The sequence below is a fragment of the Podarcis melisellensis genome (assembly GCF_964234715.1).
Source record: "Podarcis melisellensis genome assembly, chromosome: W".
Lineage (NCBI taxonomy): Eukaryota > Metazoa > Chordata > Lepidosauria > Squamata > Lacertidae > Podarcis > Podarcis melisellensis.
The window spans coordinates 20338685-20361756 of NC_138535.1; the positions used below are offsets into that span (position 1 = coordinate 20338685).

Genomic DNA, 23072 nt, shown 5'->3' on the forward strand with positions numbered 1-23072 from the left:
TTTTTTTTTTGTAAAATATTTATTAAGTTTTACAAAAACATCAGTACAAAACCACATAAAAAGAAAGAAAAGAAAATACATCAAAAAAGAAAAAGTAGGAATATATAAAGAAATACAACTTACAAAGATAATAATAAAAAAACTACATACAAAAAACAAAGAAAAAATAAGAAAAAATTAAAAACAATACCATTTTTCATAACTTTAAACTCCTTAACTTGTTCCTTTGACCTCCTCACACCTCCACTTTTTGTATTCCCATTTACATAATCAAGTCAGCAAATCCTTACCCTCTTTCCTTTACCTTCGCTCTATTTCTTAACATTTATGACTCTATAATTTCATCTAATATCTATTCATTTTTACATTTCTTATTAATTTTGTCGTTATTACCACTTATTTTCAATCCAACATCATTTTAACATTCATTAATTTTACAATGTTTCTGCAGATAGTCTTTAAATTTCTTCCAATCTTCTTCCATCAACTCTTCTCGCAGGTCTCGGATTCTGCCAGTCATTTCCGCCAATTCCATGTAATCCATCACCTTCATCTGCCACTCTTCCAGGGTGGGTAAATCTTGTGTCTTCCAATACTTTGCAATAAGTATTCTTGCTGCTGTTGTAGCATACATAAAGAAAGTTCTATCCTTCTTTGGCACCAATTGGCCAACTATGCCCAGGAGAAAGGCCTCTGGTTTCTTCAGGAAGGTATATTTAAATACCTTTTTCATTTCATTATAGATCATCTCCCAGAAAGCCTTAATCTTTGGGCACGTCCACCAAAGGTGAAAGAATGTACCTTCATTTTCCTTACATTTCCAACATTTATTATCAGACACATGGTAGATTTTTGCTAGCTTGACTGGTGTCATGTACCACCTATATATCATTTTCATAATATTCTCTCTTAAGGCATTACATGCCGTAAATTTCATACCGGTGGTCCACAACTGTTCCCAGTCAACAAACATAATATTATGACCGATATCTTGTGCCCATTTAATCATTGCAGATTTAACCGTTTCATCCTGCGTATTCCATTTTAGCAGCAAGTTATACATTCTTGAAAGTATCTTAGTGTTGGGATCTAACAATTCTGTTTCCAATTTTGATTTTTCCACCTGGAAGCCAATTTTTTTGTCTAAATTGTAGGCCTCTCTTATTTGATAATAATGTAGCCAATCTCACACTTTATCTTTTAATTTCTCAAAACTTTGTTTATCTTTTATCTTTTTTTATCTTTATCTTTTAATTTCTAAAAAAAAAAATTTGAGAAAAATTTAACACTAATTGAGAAAGAGAGGTTTCAGAAGGAGACAGGTTTAACATTAGTTAAGAAAGTCAAATATCTGGGGGTTAATATGACCGCTAAGAACTTAAATTTATTCAAAGATAACTATGAGAAATGTTGGATAGAAGTGCAAGAGGGCCGTGTTCAGGCCTAGCCCTAGCTATTCCACCCCCTGAAGGGATCCCTCTATACTGCCTCACAATTCCTTCGGAGGCTAAGCGAAGGGCCTTTACCTGTGCCCGTCTCAACTGTTTTCCTACAGCAGTTTTGTCGGGTCGCTATTCCAGAGTTCCTATCGCAAAGAGAACATGCACCTGTAATGACACGGCTCTGGAGACTATGGAACATGTAATGCTCTTCTGTCCCAACTGGACAGATGAAAGATCTCGGTTTCTAACTCCTCTTGTGAACAAGCTTCATCTCCCAATCCAGCCTTGGATAGTGTCCCTTCTTTTGCAGGATTCTGATTGTTGGATTACCGAGATGACAGTGAACTTCCTGCTTAGTGTGATGAAGAGGAAAGCGGCACCAACTTCTTCTTTAATACCACAGCTGTAGTCGATACGCCGCACAATCGAACGAAGTTCCAAGTAGCCTTATTGTACAAGGACAAGGAGCTAGGACAAATCTGAGGAGATGAAGGACCCCTTAACGATCCTCCTCCAGCCTCAGCAGTTTTTTGTCTTTTTGTTTTTGTACTCTCTGTCACTTGATGTTTTAAATCCCCTGTTACTTTTGTTATCCCCATTTTTTATTTTTTATTTTAAGTATTCGCCCAGGACGATATCTACTTTTACCTCCCCACCTCCATTTTATGCTGTTATTTCTATGTATACTATGCTATGGCCATACGGCTAATGCAATAAATCTATTGAAATTGATATGAGAAATGTTGGATAGAAGTGAAAAAAGATTTGGAAATATGGTCAAATTTGAAGTTTTCCTTGTTGGGTCGAATTGCAGCTATAAAGATGAATGTATTGCCAAGAATGTTATTTTTGTTTCAGTCATTGCAAATTTTGGACAAGATGGACTGTTTCAAGAAGTGGCAGAAATATATTTCTAGATTTGTCTGGCAGGGCAAGAAGCCCAGAATAAAATTTAAAATACTAACTGACACAAAGGAAAGAGGTGGATTTGCCCTGCCAGACTTTAAACTGTATTATGAGGCAGCAGCATTCTGCTGGCTGAAAGATTGGCTGCTTCTTGAGAACACAGACATTTTGGATTTAGAAGGGTTTAATAATGTTTTTGGATGGCACGCATATTTGTGATACGACAAGGTTAAAGCACATAAAGCATTTAAAAACCATATTGTCAGGAAAGCATTGTTTAATGTCTGGATAAGATACAAAGACTTATTGGAAACAAAAACCACAAGGTGGTTGTCACCAATGGAAGCAAAGGCTCAGAAAAAACTCAATATGGAGGCCAATTGGCCGAAATATTGGGAAATTTTGGAACAGGATGGAGACAAATTGAAATTGCAGAGTTTTGAGAAATTTAAAAAAATTAGCTTCCATTTTGGATTAACTGCATCTTGTCACAATGTCTAAGGCTGCACAAACCGCTTCATTTGAACCATGGCTCATTGAAACAAGCCAACTTCCAATCGTGGGTTTACAAAGCTGGTAAAATTAACCACCATAGGATCTGGACACACCAAACTGTGGTTAATTTAAAATCCAAGTGGAAGCTTCCCAATAGGCTTGGGGTGGGGGAGAGGTGTGCAAACCTGGAGGAGAGGCTGCCGTCCTGCTCATAATATAAGTATGTGGCACCAAGGAAAATTGCCCACCACAACTAATACTTTCAATTACCCACCCATGTGGCCTGAGTGAACAGGACAGACTTTGCCTGGCACCCAACAATAAAGCTGTCATGTAGATGTCGCTTTCTCCAGCCCCAACTCTGATACAGGTTCCACTGGTCTTTGCACTTTGGCATGATCTGACCTGAAATTCTGGGTGTTGACATATTCCTTCTCTCTCTTGGCAAGGACGTGCTGGATGAGTCCCTCTCTCTGTCCGGACTGCGGATGTGTGGAAGGCACAAAGAGCTGGCGCATAGTGTGGGTCATTGAGGTTGCTTCTTGCTCATGCTCTCCTTGTCACGGATACGCCTCAGGGAGATGAGAACAGAACTCAAGTAGTCCTTCAAAGCAAGGAGGCGGGAGGGCACAGTACACCTCTAAGGCAACTTACAGCCTGCTTGGTGGCAGCGGTGGGGGTGGAGGCTCCCCATTTGCTGATTCTGCAGGTTTCTTTCCTTCTCCATGACGTTATCCTTGAATCCCAGAATTCCCGAGAGAGGAAAAGACTTCTGAGGTTAGAGAGGCTTCAGAACCGTTTTGGGAAGTTTTGGGAAAGGAACTTAGAAAATACTTAACTGCAGGAAAATGTTCCTGCCTCCCCACAGCACCACATTTGCCGGACAATTGCCTCTCAACTTATGCATGTTTAGGAAGGATTGTGGAGGCAAGAGGTCCTCCCCTCAAGGCCTTTTCCTCTAAAGGAGGTAGACTGGTCTTCTCCAATCCTCTGGCCACTGCTGAGTTTTCCAAACTTGCTGGCATATTGCGTGTAGCACCTTAACAGCATCATCTTTAACAAAATTTAATAGTTCAGCTGGAATATCATCACTTCCACTGGCCTTGTTATTAGCAGTGCTTTCTAAGGCCCATTTGACTTTGCTCTCCAGGATGTCAGGCTCAAGGTCAGCAACCACACTACCTGGGGTGTATGAGACATCCATATCTTTCTGGTATAATTCCTCTGTGTATACTTGCCACCTCTTCTTGACGTCTTCTGCTTCTGTTAGGTCCTTTCCACCTTTGTCCTTTATTATGGTACTCTTTGTATGAAATGTTCCTTTCATAGCTCCAGTTTTCTTGAACAGATCTCTGGTTCTTCCCATTCTGTTGTTTTCCTCTATTTCTTTGCATTGCTCGTTTAAGAAGGCCCTCTTGTCTCTCCTTGCTATTTTTTGGAAATCTGCATTCAATTTCCTGTATCTTTCACTATCTCGCTCGCATTTTGCTTGCCTTCTCCAAGTCCACCTTTCCTTTTGAAGCAAAATGTCATTGAAATGGGGGAGAAATGCCCTGCATGAAGTCTTGGGTTTGCAATTTGGGGAGAGGGAAGACTGTCTGCCGCGCTGGGGAGCGGGCAGGCTGGCGAGGCCCCCTAGATCTAGAGGCCCTAGGCTTCTGCCTACTTAGCCTATACATAAATCCGGCCCTGCCTATGTCACAGTGAGCACAGGCCCATCGATCACGTGCAAGGCATTCTGCATGTTGGGAAGGAGCCTCCTGTTCTGGGCCAGGTGGAAGAGTGACACCAGCAGAAGACTGGGTGGTGGGGTCGAAGCTGATTCCGGGGAGCACGTGAGGAGTCAAGGCTTCCCGCATGAAGGCCTCGCTTCCCCTAGAAGTCCCTGCCTCCTGGTCTGTGTTCGCTTTCTTCTTCAGGTACAGCGCCAGCATGTTCTGGATGGTGCACGTGCTTTCGGGGGAGAGCTTGTAGAACTGGTCCACACTAGAAGAATAGCCATGAGACAGGTGAGATTCCTGCAACGCGTCCCCAAAGTCAGGGGAACATAAGCACATTTGAAGAGCCTTGCTGGGTCAGGCCAAGGCCCATTCAGTCCTACATCCTGTTGGCATGTAGTTGGTCCACCACAATTGCAAGATTATTGCATCCTTCAGGAATGGTGTGTCAAGCTCCATCTGAGTCATCATCCAGGCACGCTGTGGAGCTGCATGGATGAGAGATGGGCATCTTTGGCCAGTCAGGGGTGAAGAGCTGGCAAGATCCCCTGTACTGAGCAGAAAAGCAAACTCTTTGGCCTCCGAGATCTCTCCCAACTCTCAGCAGCCCTCACTGTGAGCCGTACTAGAGGAATTTTGTCCTGCTTTTGCTGAGCTACAACACAGGAGCGCACCCCCAGGGGGCCATGATGTGGTAACCCTGACGAAGCATTGCAGAGCAACTGAGAAAGCAGAATGATGTTTGCATGGACAGTCCATTAGAAAGCTGGATCAGATTTCCCAGATCCTGTAGCCTACATCAGGAGGAAGACTGGGGCAGAGGGGCCTAGAGTGGGAGTCAGAGCTGCTCTTAGGGCTGCATGTCTGAAGCATGGGCAGAAATCTTTGGGTGTGAGGTTGCATGGGGCTGTCTCTTTGTGTTTTGGTGATGCCAAGCCGCCAGCCAGCCAGAGGCAGGCAACCAACTGGTTTCAGGGGCAAGCTCCTTTGCAAAGCCAGTCTGACTTCACCAAATGCAATGACAGAGTGACCATTGGGCCCGTGTTCTGCTTCACTGTGAAATTGTGTGTGTTCCTCAACGTAGAGAACCTCTTTTTCAACGTCAAGCTGGTCTAAGGAAGAAAAGCATAAGAGTTAGTCTTGAATCCCCACACACATGCCTGCACACCGCACATGTAAAGCACATCTCCTCCCACCCACACCCAAAAAGTCCTGGGAACAATGGTTTGTTAAGGGTGCTGGGAATCGTAGCACTGTGAAAGGAAAACTAAGGTTCTTAGGATTCTTTGGAGGGGGTGGAATGTTGAATACACAGCGGCCACATGGACAGACAGACACCCACCCACCCCAGCATAGCTTCAACTTTTAGCACAAAAAGTCTTCAGCCAGATGTCATGCAACCCTTGGGCAGGGGCACCTTATCATTTTATTGATATTGATTTTCCATAACAACAATTAAAAAGGCGGACAATCTTGCAAAGGAGTGTTGCCATTTAAACTGCTGGTATGACGTAGGAACCCGAACAAAGAAAAGGAATCTGTTGGGATACTGCCAGGGAGATATGGCCCATCATGGCCCCCACGTCGCCTCCAGACGATCCATCGACCTCCCGTAGATACAGTATCAGCAATTAGCGACACGAGCTCCAGAAAATAGCTTGTGACATTCCAGAACTGATGCACGCTCTATCAGCAGAATTCGCACAGCGAAAGTTACACACAGGAGAGCATCATTTAGAAGTTTATTCAGCGTTGGACAGAACAAAGAAAAACACGACTGCCTGCTTCGGTATGCTCAGGCACAGAGAGAGAGAAAAACGAAAGCAATAGAAAACATAAACATCCTGTGAACAGGAAATACGCAGACTCTGTGACTCACAAAGTCTGCTCCCTTTTAAGGTGGAACGGAAATATCCTAACAAAGAAAAGGAACCAACTACCCAGAGTCTGCATCCGATTGCCCTTGTTCTCCACCTCCCTCTATCCTAATCAGCCGCAAACAAGAGTTCAGATTTGAAAGGCTTGTTATCACCTCATTCCCTTCAATTAGCCAGCTGCTCTGGCAGATGACATCAGTTCCTTCCCGCTCCCAATATTCCTGCTCCTAACCTGGTTAGCCATAGCCCGGAAGCTGAATCTCAGGGGAACGCCTTTGGGCTGGGAAGGGCTCATCTTTTTTGGGCCTCTTCTCCCCCTCCGGAAGGGGTGCTTGGCTCCTGGCCTGTGAAATGCGCTCAAAATGTAAAGATGCCTTCTTTCCAGGGAGCCAAGGAAGAAGGGTGGAATTTGAAATACCTCCAAACCTTCCCATGTCAGAGATGCAGGAGTTGCGTCACCTCCAACTTCCTCAGGGATGAAGCAGCTACGAAAAACGAAACATCCCACCTGGGCACGGTTTCTGAGAGAGCAACAGCAGAAGACCCAGACTCTGGCAAGATGAGCATTTGCCCAGTGGATTCTGGCCGGTCCATGAGGGCAGACAGGGGATGGCTGCGGTGGCTGCCAGCCCCTTCCCACTCCATCTCAGATACAGAACGCATTTGCTCTGCCACTCCTTGTCTCTGGCGCCACCTACTGTTGGCCTCCTTGCGTTCCACTCTCCCAGTCCCAATGAGCACCATCCACCCCTGGTCCAGAGGCGCAGAGCAGTAGTTAGGTGATCTTGCGCCCCGGCAGAACCGTCCAGATTGCGCCCCCTAGCCACGGACAAGTTAGCTCTTCTTTCTGCCTCTCCTCCAAACCCCCACCTATTCAATTCACCCTGGAAGTACAAGTATTGAAAAGTACAATGTTAGAGGTTTTCCCCCACCCCATAGCAATATAATTGGATTCAGCTAGCTGGTGTTATTCTAAAGCACCAAAGCTGCAGCAAGCAAAGGCTCTAGCAGCTCAGGCAGCTGCTTGTGGCTGGAAAGCCAAACAGGATGTTTGTGACTGTTGCCATGGGAACAAAGGGGCAGTCCATTCTGTACTGAGCACCGGATGTTAGCTCAGTGTGTGTGTCATATGACCCATACTGGATGTAAATGGGTGGAGTCTATTCTAACTGCTATGGAGTGCAGACATGTTTTCTCTGTACTGATATAAGAGACAGGAATAAAAGATGTAAATAGATTTCTGTCTGCTTCTTTCCCCTCCCTGGGGGACACCAAAGGGGAGAGAGATGAACGGTGTGCTCTTCTCACACTTCTGGGAAGAATCGCCGAGACCTCGGCTGCTTATCAGCAGTGTAGCAGCGGGGAGGTCGCCAAGGAATATCTGCCGGTGCCTTCGCTGAGGCACATTCCTCTGACTTAGGCAGAATTCCAACAGCTGGTCAGTCTACTTTCGGTTTCACACCTGGCTCCTTGTTAAATTAATTCTGCATCAGAAACCTCCCAAGCAGATATCCAAAGTTCTTTGGCATTTCTCCAGTTGTTAATGAGATGTCTCTTCTAGTCCAGGGGAGTCATTTGATCTTCTTCCAGGAAACCAAGAGTCAAAAACCTTGATTTTCCCTTTTTTGCTTTTTAACAGTCATTTCCACACAGTTAGTCATTATTAGAGTTATTAAAACCTTATTATATCAACAAATGCAAAATTTTTAGTCTCCCTTGCTTTCCTGCTGACCTTCAGCTTAAAGACAAACTGCTCTGGAGTGAGAAAAATCCATCACACTCCAAAAGCCCAGCTGGAGGGACCTGGAAGTGTGCTGGGAAGAGCAATTTTGTAGTTGGTTTGTTGCACAGGAGCACCAAGTTCACTAACTGGCTGATTCAGATTGAATCTCATTCTAAAATAGTGCAATGGTGTGTGTTTCAGCCAGCTATCCGGCTGCTGCAACTATTCCCTGGGTGCCACCACACTGTCCTGTCTGTGTGTTTGGAAGGGAATGGGAGCTATGCTCCCCCCGGAGACACGCCACTCCTTCTTCCTTAGCTGTGCTGCTCAACAGTTGAGGCAACCTTCACAGTTCTGGGATGCTGAGGAAGCAAACCAATAGTCACGTTTATCTGTACTGGCTCAGTATGCCCTATTCTGACAGATGCTGCCTTTCATATCCACACTCTTTTTTATAATAATTTTTATTAAGGATTTTACATTACAAAAAATAAAAAAACAGAAAAAAGAAAAAATATCCAACAAAAATTGTTAAAAACAATCCATCTTTCCATCTCCTTATTTTTCATTTACTTGTTTCTCGGACCTCCTCATACCACCCTTTTCTGTATTCCAAATCAAATCATTAACTCAACAATTTCTTTCCCTCTTTTTGTTACCCAGATCTTATTCTTAAATTATTACAATCTTAGATTTTTACTTATAAAAACCCATTTTTTCATATTCTTTTAACCCATCACAGCTAGAAACCACTTAGTTCCAATCCAACATTATTCTAAAATTCCTTAATTTTGCAATATCTCTGTAAGTAATCTTTAAATTTCTTCCAATCTTCCTCCACTGACTCTTCTCCCTGATCTCGAATCCTGCCGGTCATTTCCGCCAATTCCATATAGTCCATCACCTTCATCTGCCATTCTTCCAAAGTGGGTAGATCTTGTGTCTTCCAATATTTTGCGATAAGTATTCTTGCTGCTGTTGTGGCATACATAAAGAAAGTTCTATCCTTCTTTAACACCGATTGGTCAACTATGCCCAGGAGAAAGGCCTCTGGTTTCTTCAAAAGGGTATATTTAAATACCTTCTTCAGTTCATTATATATCATCTCCCAGAAAGCCTTAATCCTTGGGCACGTCCACCAAAGGTGAAAGAATGTGCCTTCATTTTCCTTACATTTCCAACATTTATTATCGGGCAAATGATAGATTTTTGCAAGCTTGACTGGGGTCATGTACCACCTGTAAATCATTTTAATAATATTATCTGAGGGCATTACATGCCGTGAATTTCATACCGGTGTTCCACAACTGTTCCCAGTCTGCGAACATGATATTATGTCCAACATCTTGTGCCCATTTTATCATAGCAGATTTAACCGTTTCATCCTGAGTGTTCCATTTCAACAGCAAGTTATACATTCTTGACAATTTTTTTGTTTTGGGTTCTGTCAGGAAATTGCCATCGGAAGAACAGGTGGCGGAAGGGCTCCAGGAGAATAGGAGAGACTCTGCAGCAGAAGAGGGAACCAGTAGGGGGGGAGCAGGAGCTCCAAGGGGAAGGGAATCGGAGGAGAGGCTCTGGGACACTTCCAGTGAGAACAGCGAAGAGGTATCAAGGCCCCCTTTAGGAACCCCCACCCCTCGCCGGAAACTGTCACGCAGGGAATCCAGGAGACGTGTTTCCGTTAAGCAGCTTTTATGCTGGAAGCGTTTCCGCAGGCGCCCACTGTCGGATTCTACCAGCGACTGACGGAGCCATGTCAAAGGGCTCCGCTCAAGGCAGAGCTTTGCTACGCTGAGCAAACTCTGAGGGACCAACCCTTTTACGCACAAGTAGCTCATTGTCCCATCACAGCAATCCGACAGTCCCTGAAAGCGCTTGTGCAAGGAGAGGCATCATGAGCAACCCAGCCGGAGCCGGAGATGGGGGAGCAGCTGCAGCCGTTCCAAGCCTGGAAGAAAGGTACAGGATGTTGGAGGTTCAGTTAGCCATGCAAATGGCTAGGCTTGAGGAGAGGAGGGCTCAAGATGCAGAGAAGGGAAAGGCCACCCAAGTCTCAAGGAAGGTGCCAGGACTGGTGCAGAAATTTGGGGGTGATCCCAGGAACTATCAAGCCTTTAGGACAGAAATGCAATATGCCCTTAATCTGCAGTTTGATGACTTTCCTGATGAGGAATCAAGGGTGGCGTTTGTGATTGGCCATCTAGAAAGGGGGGCGAGAGACTGAGTGAGACCCCTGATGGCAGCCAATAACGAAGTCCTAAAGGACACAAGGAAGTTTTTTCGCGCCATGGATCTGATGTTCTCCAGTGAGATTGAGCAGGGAGTGGCGCGCAGACTGCTAATGGCGTGTAAGCAAGGGAGCCGATCTGTCCGTGAGTACTGGACTGAGTTCACCATGTTGATTCATAAATTAAGTTGGGATTTGTCGGTGGAACCGATACAAATGCTGTTCGAAGAAGGATTATCTCCAGCAGTAAAAGGCGAACTTTCCCAGGCGCCCAGGGCGGAGTCTATGGACCAGCTGACTAAATCCGCGCTGGCCATAGGAGCACGGCAGGAGGCTAGAGCCTTGGAGAAGCGGGAGGGGAAAGAGGACCGTTGGAGAGATTTCCGCATTCCCGAGATTCCAGAGCAGACTTCCCCGCCAGCAGAGCCGATGGAAATTGGAACAGCGCGCGCGCGTGCAGTTTCAAACCCCAGTGAAGGGCGGAAGAAGGAGGGGAAAGGCGCCAAGAAATGTTTTCTCTGCCAACAGCCAGGTCACTTTGCCAGAGTTTGTCCGCAAAGAAAGGAATGGCAAGGAATGGCGGGAGCTGTTGGGGAGGAGGCGGAGGGAGCCAAGGAGCCAGTAAAAGCCAACGCCTGGCTGCAAGCATCGGGGCACAGCAGCCAGGCCAAGGAACAGTGAATGTGCCCACGCCGGTACCACCAAGACCAGCGCTAGTAATAGAGGTATTGCTAGAACTGGCAAATGGACACCCGCTAAAGTTTAAGGCACTATTGGACTCAGGCAGCTCCTGCAACTTTATGAGTAAGGAGTTTGCAGCCGCACACCAGATACAAACCATCCCCTTAAATAACCCGCTGCAGGTGACCACGATTGATGGGAGGGCGCTGTTGGGAGGAGAAGTTAACCAGCAGACTGTTCCCATGACGATGAGGGTGGCACGACACACGGAACTAATAGCGTTTAATATAGCCACCTTGGGGGGAGCGCCCATTATTTTGGGGATGAGCTGGCTAGCGCTGCATGATCCACTCGTGGGATGGCACCAGAGAGTGGTTTCCTTTGGGTCAGCGCATTGTCTGGCACATTGCACGGAAAGGGGGAGCCAAGTAGGTACCCAAGCCACGTTAGCAAAGATAGAAGTTACAGACCAAGGAAGGGTACCACGACAATACGCCGATTTGGCTGACGTCTTCAGCGAAAGGGAAGCAAATAAACTACCCCCGCACAGACCCTTTGACTGCCAAATCAACTTACTCCCAGGAGCACAATTGCCAGTGGGCAAGGTATATGCAATGTCAGACAGGGAGATGCAGGAGTTAAGGGAGTTTATTGACAAGAACCTCAAGCGTGGGTTCATCAGAGAGTCACGGGCGGTGGGGGGTAGCCCAGTGTTCTTTGTGGACAAAAAAAATACAGATAAACCGAGACTGGTCGTGGACTTCCGGGCCCTGAACGCAGTGTCCGAACCAGTGGCTTTCCCTATGCCCAGAATCGATGACATTCTGACCCGGGTGAGAAAAGGGAAAAAAATTACCAAGCTGGACCTAAAGGGGGCGTACAATTTAATACGTATGAGAAAGGGAGATGAGTGGAAAACCACTATGTTCACCCCTTTAGGGGCCTTTGAATATCTCGTTATGCCCTTCGGCCTCCAGGGGGGGTCGGCCGTTTTTCAATCGTTCATGAATCACGTCCTAGGGCCATTGCTTTACAAGAACTGCGCTGCGTTCTTAGATGATGTACTAGTGTACTCAGAGGATGAAGAGCAGCATGTGCGAGATGTACAAGAGGTACTGAGCAGACTGCAAGAAAACCAGCTGTGGGTGAAACTGGAGAAGTGTCAGTTTCACACCAGAGAAGTGGAATTCCTGGGGTACCGGTTGTCAGACAAGGGGTTGGCCATGGATCCTAGCAAGGTGCAAGCGGTACTGGAATGGAAACCACCGAAAACTAAGAAAGATGTGCAAAGGTTTTTGGGGTTCGGAAACTTCTATCGGAAGTTCATCAAGAACTTTGCCCACTTAACAGCCCCCATCACGGATTGCCTCAGCAGTAAGAAGAAATTTGTCTGGACGGAAGAAGCGCAGCGAGCGTTCGAAAGTTTAAAGAGGGCGTTTGCTTCGGAAGAACAACTCTTACACGTGGATCTGCAACAGCCGATGAGAGTGGAGACCGACGCGTCAGACAGAGCGGTGGGCGCCGTACTCCTACAGCCGGGAAAGGATACGTCAGAATGGAGACCGTGTGCCTTTTTCTCGAGGAAGTTGAACAAATCAGAGAGGAACTATACCGTGTACGACAGAGAATTACTCGCCATCCATGAAGCGTTCAAGAGATGGCGACACCTGCTGATTGGGGCGCAACACAAGGTCCAAGTGCGGACAGACCACAAAAATCTAGAATACTGGAGAACAGCCCGAGTACTGAACCAGAGACAAGTGAGATGGGCGCAAGAGTTCTCCAAGTTCAATTTTGAAAATCGCTACGTGCCAGGCGCAGAGAATGTCAGAGCGGACGCTCTCTCCCGAAAACCTGAGTACTTGGAGGGGGAGGGAGCGGCGGAAGAAAGACACATCATCCCTGAGGACCACTGGGTTTGTGGGGCAGCATTGGTGGGGCAAAGAGAACTGGTAGAGGGTACTGAGAACGATGAATATGCCCAAGAAAAGCTTAGGGAACTCAGGGAAACAGGGGAGAACACAGGGGGTTTTGAGGAAAAGAACGGAAAGCTGTATTACAAAGGGGCACTCTACATACCAGATGGGGAACTAAGAGGGCGAGTGCTCAAACAGTTACACGATAGCCCCACGGCGGGGCATTTCGGGCAGCACAAGACCATGTGGTTGGTTACCAGGGAGTTTTGGTGGCCCAAGGTGAGGGAAGACGTGCGGGAGTATGTACGAGGGTGCGACAGGTGCCAGAGAGCTAAAGGAGAGAGGCTGGCGCCAGCGGGGTTATTAGAACCCTTACCCACACCAGAAAGGCCATGGGAGATGGTATCCATAGATTTTATGACAGATCTACCGAAATCCAAAGGGAAAACAGCTGTCATGGTGGTAGTAGATCTACTAACTAAGATGTGCCATTTTATAGCTTGTTCACACGCAGTCACAGCGGAAGAAACCGCAAGGTTGTTTGTAAAGCATATTTTCAGGTTGCATGGCGCCCCCTTGAGTGTTGTGAGCGACCGAGGGAAACAATTTACTTCCAGGTTCTGGAGGAAGCTAATGAGCTTGCTGCACGTGGAGGTAAGTTTTTCCACTGCCAGACACCCAGAAACAAATGGGCAGGCAGAAAGGGCAAACGGGGTTTTGCAACAATACCTGAGGTGCTATGTAAAAGACAGAGAAAATGATTGGGTAGATAAGTTACCTCTGGCACAATTTGCCTACAACAACGCGGAGAACGTGTCCACAGGGATGAGTCCCTTTCTGGCCAATTATGGGTGTCACCCCCGAGCATTTCCAGGAGAAGGAGGGGAGAGCTGGAGTGTACCGGCGGCGGAACATTTTGTGGAAGAGATGGAAGCAATCCATCGGCGGCTCCAACTCAACTTGGAGAAAGCCAAGGAAGAATATAAGAAGCAAGCAGACAGAAATAGAAGGGAAGGTGAAACCATAAGGGTGGGAGACCGGGTGTGGCTATCCACCCAAGGGCTGCCGTTCAAGGGAGGGTGTAAGAAATTGAGACCCAAACGGTTGGGACCCTTTGAGGTCATACAACAGGTTAACCCAGTAGCATTTAAACTCAGATTGCCCAGTCACATGAAACTGCACCCAGTATTTCACAGATCATTACTGTCGCCGTATCAAGAGGGATGGGAGTGGGGGGAAGGTGAGAGGGAGGTCACCCAAACACCCGTCATAGAAGAGAGAGAACGCAACATGGAAGTGGCAGGAATCATTGATTCCAGGTGGAAGGGGAATCAGGTGGAATACTTGGTAGAATGGGAGGGGGAGGAAGAGTCAGAAAACACATGGGTGCCGGCAGAAGAAGTCCATGACGAGGTTTTAATAGAAACGTTCCATCGGCGTTTCCCCAGAAAACCGCAGCCTGTGGCGCGATTTAGGAGGGAACACTTCGGAACCACCAATGAGGAAGGGGTGTTTGAAGGGTTCCCAGAGTCAGGGGTTGAGGAAGCAGCATACTCAGACGAAGAAGAGGAAGAAGGGGAAGGAGACGGAAGGCAGTGGCTAGAAGTGTTTGAATCCTCTGATGACGAGGAGAGCTCCTTCCGCGGCTTTCCAGCCTCACCGCCTGCAGGAGAGGAGGCGGGAGGGGGTGAAGGGGGGCCTGGGGGGGGAGGTGGATGTCAGGAAATTGCCATCGGAAGAACAGGTGGCGGAAGGGCTCCAGGAGAATAGGAGAGACTCTGCAGCAGAAGAGGGAACCAGTAGGGGGGGAGCAGGAGCTCCAAGGGGAAGGGAATCAGAGGAGAGGCTCTGGGACACTTCCAGTGAGAACAGCGAAGAGGTATCAAGGCCCCCTTTAGGAACCCCCACCCCTCGCCGGAAACTGTCACGCAGGGAATCCAGGAGACGTGTTTCCGTTAAGCAGCTTTTATGCTGGAAGCGTTTCCGCAGGCACCCACTGTCGGATTCTACCAGCGACTGACGGAGCCATGTCAAAGGGCTCCGCTCAAGGCAGAGCTTTGCTACGCTGAGCAAACTCTGAGGGACCAACCCTTTTACGCACAAGTAGCTCATTGTCCCATCACAGGTTCTAACAATTCTGTTTCTAATTTTGATTTTTCCACCTGGAAGCCAATTTTCTTGTCCAAATTATATGCCTCCATTATCTGATAGTAATGGAGCCAATCTCGCACTTTATTCTTTAATTTCTCAAAACTCTGCAATTTAAGTCTATCTCCATCTTGTTCTAGAATTTCCCAATATTTCGGCCATTTAGCCTCCATATTGAGCTTTTTCTGAGCTTTCGCTTCCATCGGTGACAGCCACCTTGGGGTTTTATTTTCCAGTAAGTCCTTGTATCTTATCCAAACATTAAACAATGCTTTCCTAACAATATGGTTTTTAAATGCTTTGTGTGCTTTGATCTTATGATACCACAAATATGCATGCCATCCAAATACATTGTTAAAGCCTTCCAAATCCAAAATGTCTGTGTTTTCAAGAAGTAGCCAGTCCTTTAGCCAGCAGAAAGCTGCTGATTCATAATAAAGTTTAAAGTCTGGCAAGGCAAACCCACCTCTTTCCTTTGCATCTGTTAATATTTTAAATTTTATTCTAGGCTTCTTGCCCTGCCAGACAAATCTTGAAATATCTCTCTGCCACTTCTTGAAACAATCCATATTGTCCACAATTTGCAGTGTCTGGAATAATAACAACATTCTAGGCAATACATTCATCTTTATAGCAGCAATACGACCCAACAAAGAAAGTTTCAAATTTGACCATATTTCTAGATCTTTTTTCACTTCACCCCAGCATTTTTCATAGTTATCTTTGAATAAGTTCCCATTTTTTGCTGTCATATTGATCCCCAGGTATTTAACTTTCTTAACCACTGTTAAGCCTGTCATATTCTGAAACCTCTCTCTCTCAGTTTGTGTTAAGTTTTTCTCTAAAACCTTGGTTTTGGATTTGTTCAGTTTAAACCCAGCGACCTGACCAAATTCTTGAATCAGTTCTAAAACCCTTTTGGTACTAGATTCTGGCTCCTGTAACGTCAAAACTAAGTCATCTGCAAATGCTCTCAATTTATACTGTCTAGCTCCGACCTGTATGCCTTTAACCAACTGGTCCCTTCTGATCATATTCATCAAAACCTCCAGAACCGATATAAAAAGCAATGAGGAAATTGGACAACCTTGTCGTGTCCCTTTTTCTATTTTAAATTCTTCCGTCACCACATTGTTCACAATTAATTTTGCCTTTTGTTCTGAATATATTGCACTTATACCATTTTCAAAACCTTGGCCTACCCCCATACCCTGTAAATTCTTTTTCATAAAAGTTGCTTGTCTCTAGCATTTTTGTCTTATCTTGCTATGGCTGTATGCTAATGCAATAAAGGTTTGATTGATTGATTGATTGATTGATTGATTGATTGATTGATTGAAAAGTCCAAGAAATGTTGTCAAAAGCTTTCTCCGCATCCACAAATATTAAAACTGCCTTAATATTTATATTTTCTTGCAATTTCTCTATAATGTTAATTATGTTTCTCCGTCTTATATCTTCACTGATCCTTTACTGCGAATGCAACAAACTCTCTATAAATTATGAGAAGACAAAAATTTTGGTCTTCTCGAATGGTTGGAAATTAGAGAAATGGAAAATAAGAGGGCAAGAAATCCAACAAGTGAAAATCTATAGGTATCTGGGAATCTTATTCCAGAGCAATTTAGGGTGGGCAACCCATCGCACAAACGCCATAAAACAGGCAAAGTGCACCTCATCAGCAGTTGCCCGTTTTTACTATCAGAAAGGTAATCAATTTATTCCTGCGGCCAATCAGATATTTCAAACAAAAGTGCAATCCCAGATATTCTATGGAATCCCGCTATGGGTCCAAGCATATAACAGTGATTTAAAAAAGATTCACTCCAGCTTTCTGAGACGTATTCTTGGACTCCCAGCTATGATCAAATATGAAACAATGTGTGCAGAAATAGGCATACACACAATGGAATATTGGGCATGGTCCACCTCAATAAAGTACTGGTTACGCTGCCATTTTCGTTGCCCTCCATCAAGTCTGCTCGCTGATTTGCTCAATGACTCCTATAAATCAAGATGGTATCAGCACCTCGAAAAAAAGATTGAATCTTTAGGCATCGAGCTGGAGCCCCTGTACAATTCTAATGAGCAATACATTTTCCATAATATCCTAACTAGACTAAAGGATGTCGAGAGACAAAATATTATGGCAGCTGTAAACAAAATTTGCTCCCCCATATTCTATGATTTAAATATCTTAGATAGCAGAGCCAATTACGTCACTAAATTAATAATCCCAGCCCAACGTAGGGCTTTTATGCTGGCCCGTTTGAATGTTTTTCCCTCAGCATTTGTCAGGGGAAGATATCAAAACATTCCTAGAAACAAGAGATTCTGCAGATGTTCTATGAATGTCCCGGACACTGTAGAGCATATTCTCTTTCATTGCCCATTGTACAGTACGCTCCGTCAACGCGTGCTGTCCCCTCTCTCGGGTGGTCTGGAACCCCAGCAAGGTGAATGTGTGGGACTCTACCTATCCGACGTTGACCAAAGGGTAACGGCGGGGGTAGCCGAGTTCTTGGTAGCAGTCCTCCAAGGAGCAGGTTAACAAAGAAAACCATTGACTCTATATGTATATATATATATATGTATGTAGCCAACTGCTGCCCTTTTATATATATTTCAAGGCCTTTATATGTTATTTTCTCTTTTATGGTTTTATTCGCATAATGCCTAATAAAGGTTTGATAAGTAAGTAATTATGTTTCTCACATTATCAGAAAGGTGTCTTCCTGGGAGAAAACCCACTTGGTCTTTATGTATCTCTTCCATTAAAACTCTTTTTAGTCTTTTAGCTAAAATGTCTGCAAAAATTTTGTAATCCACATTAAGCAGTGATATGGGATGATAGTTCTTGAGCTGAGTCTTTTTAGTCTCTGTTTTCGGCACAAGTGTGATATATGCTTCCTTCCACGACTCTGGTGCCACTCTCCCCTGCATTATCTCATTGCAGACTTCTTTCAAAGGTTGCACTAGCCATTCCTTCAAAGATCTGTAGTATCTAGAAGTCAATCCATCCGGTCCTGGAGATTTACCCAATTGCATATTCTGGATGGCACCTTCTATCTCCTGTTCAGTTATTTTACCACTCAACATTAATTTGTTTTCTTGAGAGATTTTTTGTAGTCCGTTTTTCTTCAAAAATTGGTCTAAATCAATTTCTCTCTGTGGCCCTTGTGTATATAGTTGTTTAAAATACCTTTGGAAACAATTTCTGATCTCAGCTGGGTTCTGTATATTCCTTCCTTCCACTTCTAAGTTTGTGATTGTATTTTGTTTTTGTCTTTTTTTCATTTGCCAAGCCAAGAGTTTCCCACACTTGTTAGCTGACTCAAATGTCTTTTGTCTCATTTGTTTGATTTTCCATTCAATCTCTTGATTCATCATTTTCATGAGTTCCACTTGGTATAACTTTATTTCTCTCAGAATCTCCTGCGACTTGGGTTTTGCTCTCAATTTTTTTCCACCTTCCTTTATTTTCTCCAAAAATTTTTCCCTCTTCTCATTCTGGATTCTCTTTTTTAGTGCATTCTGTTGTATCAAGAACCCTCTCATAACCGCCTTACTAGCATCCCAGATTACTCTTTTTTCCACATCAGTATTCATATTTATCTCAAAATAGTCTCTCAAGGTTTTTTGGGCCTTCTTTAAAACTTCTTCATCTCTAAACAAGGTGTAATTCATCCTCCATCTGAAGGAGCCAGTTGATATTAATTTCATCTCCATCTGTCAGGGAACTGACATCAGAGCGAGAAGCGGAGGCAGGGCTCCCGAGCAATGCCGGAGAGGGGACCAGCAGGGGGGAAGGAATTCAGGGTAACACCAATAGAGAAGAGAGGGAGATGGAGGAATTGGTGACAGGGCTCCAAGACCCTTCACCCGAAACTAGTGGAGAGAGCGCTGGGACGCCCCTGCCTTCCCCTTACTTGCGCAGACGCGTTCCGCGCAGGGAACATAGGAGGAGACTCGGGGTCAAACAGCTTTTTTGCTGGAAGAGGTTCAAGAAACGCCCACTGACGGATTCTGCAAGTGACTAACAGGTCACGGAGGGCGAGCTCTGACCCTAAGCATGGTAGGGCAAGCAAACTAACTAAACCGATGGCAATTTACGCACAAGTAACCCCTCACAACCATTACAGCAATCCGTCACTCATTGACGTTACTTGTGCACAAGCAGGAGAAACATGAGCCAGACTGGAGGCACCGGGGCAGCGGAGCAAGCTGCGGGGGTGCAGGACCTGGTGAAGAGGAACCAGGAGCTGGAACGGCATGTAGCCCTGCTGACGGCGCGGCTGGATGAGAGGCGCACCCAGGACGCGCAGGTTAGACCCACCCCAATGGGAAAGAAGGTGCCCGGACTGGTACACAAATTTGGGGGGAAGCCCCAGGAAAATAATGGATTCCGAACAGAAATAGAGTACACTTTGGAGCTGCAGCATGATGACTTTGCTGACGAGGCAGCGAGAGTGGCGTATATCGTAGGGCACCTTGAGGGCGGCGCGAGGGAATGGGTTAGACCCCTTATGGCCGCGCAGAACCCCGCCATGAGGGACGTCCGGAAGTTTTTTCAGGTGATGGACGCAATGTATTCAAGCCAATTGGGGGAGAGTGTAACCCAGAGGGAGCTGATGAGATGCAAGCAGGGGGATCTTGTGGAGAGAATCAGAACTTACAGGGTTAATAAGTTCTGAGTGACGTCTCACATCCCTGAGGCGTGGCCAGTTTTCACAGAAGGGAGTGTTCTTTGTCTGTGTGTTCAGTGTTCTTCCGTTCTCTGACGGTGAACAGCAAGATGTCCGCGCGTTCACCGGGTCTGATCTATGTCTGATTTATGTTGTTTTTCTACACGATTAAAGACTGAGAAAAGATAAGCTAGAACGCTTGTCTGCAGCCTGATTTGTCACACACACACTGCATCAGTTTCTACGCTGCGTTAACTCTGCTACAAGTAGCTGACGGTAACCAGAGCAGCGCAAGGAAGTGTGCCGGGCTTAAGGGCTTCCAAAGGCTACACAAACAGCCATAATTTTCGCCATAGGTTATGGGAGGTCAGCAAAAGCTTTGAAGCTGATGCCAAGACGTGCCGGTGTGTGTTGAAGCCAGCCGAACAGAAGCTGGAGCCAGTTGGGGGTCCTGCCTGACGGTTCGGAGGCAGAGGAACTCGCTGGGGGAAACTGGTCTGCTGAGTTGGGTGCTGGAGAGCTACTACTGGTTACGTGAGTACGCTGGGCCCCGGGGGAGAAGATGGCAGACGGCCATGAATCGTACGCCGTACCCTTCGAAAAATTGGACGGAAAAAATTGGGAGGAATGGAGTCGGAAGCTGAAGGCCTGGCTGGTAGCCAAGGGCTTGTGGGAGGCAGTCCAAGGGCCTCCACTACCCCCACCAGCGGCCGGTGCTTCAGCAGCAGACGTTGCAACTGCTCACGCTTCGCAGAGAAAAAATCAGAAAGCCCTGGGAGCTATTGTGCTCAGTTTGGAGGGTTCGCAGCTGCCTTTGGTAGAGGGGCTGGACACTGCTCATGAAGCTTACCGAGCTTTGGAAAGAGTGCACCACAGGACCACAGCTGGGGCAAAGATACACACTACCAGGCGCCTGTTTGAGATGAAGCTGCGTCCTGGTGATAGCATTAGAAAGCATGTGACTGAGATGCTCTCTGTGTTCAATCAGCTGAGGCTGTTGCAAGTGAACTTTTCTGAGGAGCTGAAGGTTTATATTTTGCTCAGCTCTCTGGACTAAAGTTATGACAATTTGTGTCTAACTTTGGAATCGATGGATCCTCAAGCGCTGAAGCTGTCTTACGTCACAGGACGTTTGGGGGACGAGGAGGAACGCCGGATCAGAGAGGGCAGGGCTGGCACGGGGGGCTCTTCCAGTTGCAGGGGGGCCAAGCCAGCGGAATGCACGGTTCAGGCTTTTTCCACTCGTCGCTGCTTTGTTTGCAATTCTCCCGACCATCTGCGTCGCTCCTGCCCCCAGAGAGCCAGAGAGGCTGCGCAGGATGTTTCCAAGGTCGCTTCCCATGGGAACCAGCCAGGTTTCCATGGCAGCCAGTCCAGGAGGGGAAGCAAGCGTGGGAAGGCGCAAGGAGGACGTGACTCAGGGAGCGAAGACGGTCCTTATCACTTAACAGCCTCCATGGCAATATTACGGGACAACTCCAGTGAGGAGAGAGTGCTGCGCTGGGTCATAGACTCGGGAGCCAGCAGGCACCTGATAACAGCGACACCTGCTGTCGAGATGTGGAACTGCAGAGCTGTTTCAGCTGGGAAAAGAATTGAGCTCGCTGATGGGACGCAAAAGCCGTTATCTAATGTGGCAAATGTTTATGTTTCTGTCTTGCAGGCGGAGTTGGAAGTCTACGTGGCACCTGGGATGAAACATTGTCTTTTATCTGTCCCTTGTCTCTTACAGGAGGGGTATAAGGTGTGCTTCGAAAACAATGTCTGTACAATTTTCAGAGGGGGGAAGCAACTGGTCAGTGTTGCAAAAGGGCAGAACAACCTCTTTGTTCTGGAAATGCCTCTGGAAAGTGAGGGAAATGCTGGGAAAGCACAAGCAAAGTGTGCAACCGATCCCACTCATGTTTCATGTGCTTGTGTATGGCACAAGAAAACGTCACATGGTTCTTTGGAAGAGATCCAGATGTTGCAGGATTGCACTAAAGGGTGAAAAATACAGGAATGTGGCAGATCCCTAAATTGTAGGGCATGTAAAATGGCAAAGGTAAAAGGGTGTAGTTATCCCAGGGTGGAGAGGGTAACCACAAAACCTTTTGAGCTTGTGCACACAGACCTTTTTGGGCCCATGCCAAAGCCAAGTCTGGGCGGGGCCAGGTTTGTGCTGACGCTGCAGGATGATTTCAGCCAAGTTACTTGGTCCTATGTGCTGAAATTGAAAGAAGATGCACCACAACTGATCAAAAACTGGGTTGCAGAGGTGGAACTGAGGTTCTCCACCAAGGTGAAGGGGTTCAAGAGTGATCGATGTGCAGAGTTTACTGGGTCTGCTCTGCAGGAGTTCTTTCACCAGAAAGGGATACGTCACAAGGTGACGGGTGCTACTTCTCCTCAGGAGAGGGGAGTGGCAGAGCTGAGAAGTAGAGCTCTGGTTCAAGCAACAGAGGTTTTACTGTGTGACTCTGATTTGCCTCAAAGTTTTTGGTGGGAGGCAATGAGGACGGTGACCTTTACGACTAACAGGTCCTACAATTCAGTGGTAGGTGAAACCCAACATTTTGTGCTCTACGGAGAGAAGCTGCAGGTGCATTTCTTCCGTGTGTTTGGGTCACAGGCCTTAGTGCCAGTGCCAGAAGCTCAACAAAAGCAAGGTGGCCCTAAGTTCCAGAAGATGATCTTCTGTGGGTATGAACCTGCAACAAAGGGGTGGAGGTTTGCATATCCAGAAGGTGATCAGACCAAGCTCCTGATCAGCAAACATGCTGAGTTCTGTGAACAGGATGGTTGGTCAAAGCGCAATGCTAGTCCTGACGTTCTCTCAGAATGTCTGTCTGATTCTGAGGATGAGGGAGAGCCAGAAGCTGAACCTGTTGATGAGGACCAGGTCGATGACCAGGGTCAAGAACAGGGCTGGGCATCTCCACAGGTTGTTAAAAGAGAGTCCAAGAGTGAGCCTTCGTCTCCTGTTAGCATAATGCAGAAAGCCCGAAGATGCACTAAGTCAGAGGGGGAGTCCTGCGATGTAGAGGACACACTTGCTGGCCCCAGTGGGTCAGAAGAAACACCTGAATTTGTGCTCAGACGGTCCACTCGAGCAACGAAGGGAATTCCACCTGAGAGGTATCAGGCCACCAGTGTGTGGGTTGGTTTTGCACAGTGCGAAACTGGGAGTTGTGAGGAGGTTCAACAGTTGCCTGACACAGACACCAGGAAGGGGCAAAAGGCAATGGGAAAGGGATTGAACTCTCAAAGGT

General features: G+C 46.3%; 1 long non-coding RNA gene across 1 annotated transcript in view; it reads left to right on the plus strand.

Annotated features, from left to right (window-relative positions):
* Positions 1 to 501: 501 nt before the first annotated feature.
* LOC309361186 overlaps positions 502 to 23072 on the plus strand; it is a 37811-nt gene continuing 15240 nt past the window's right edge. Inside the window, exon 1 of the long non-coding RNA XR_014164377.1 lies at positions 502 to 535. This is a non-coding gene — a long non-coding RNA (uncharacterized lncRNA). The remainder of the gene's footprint in view (positions 536 to 23072) is intronic.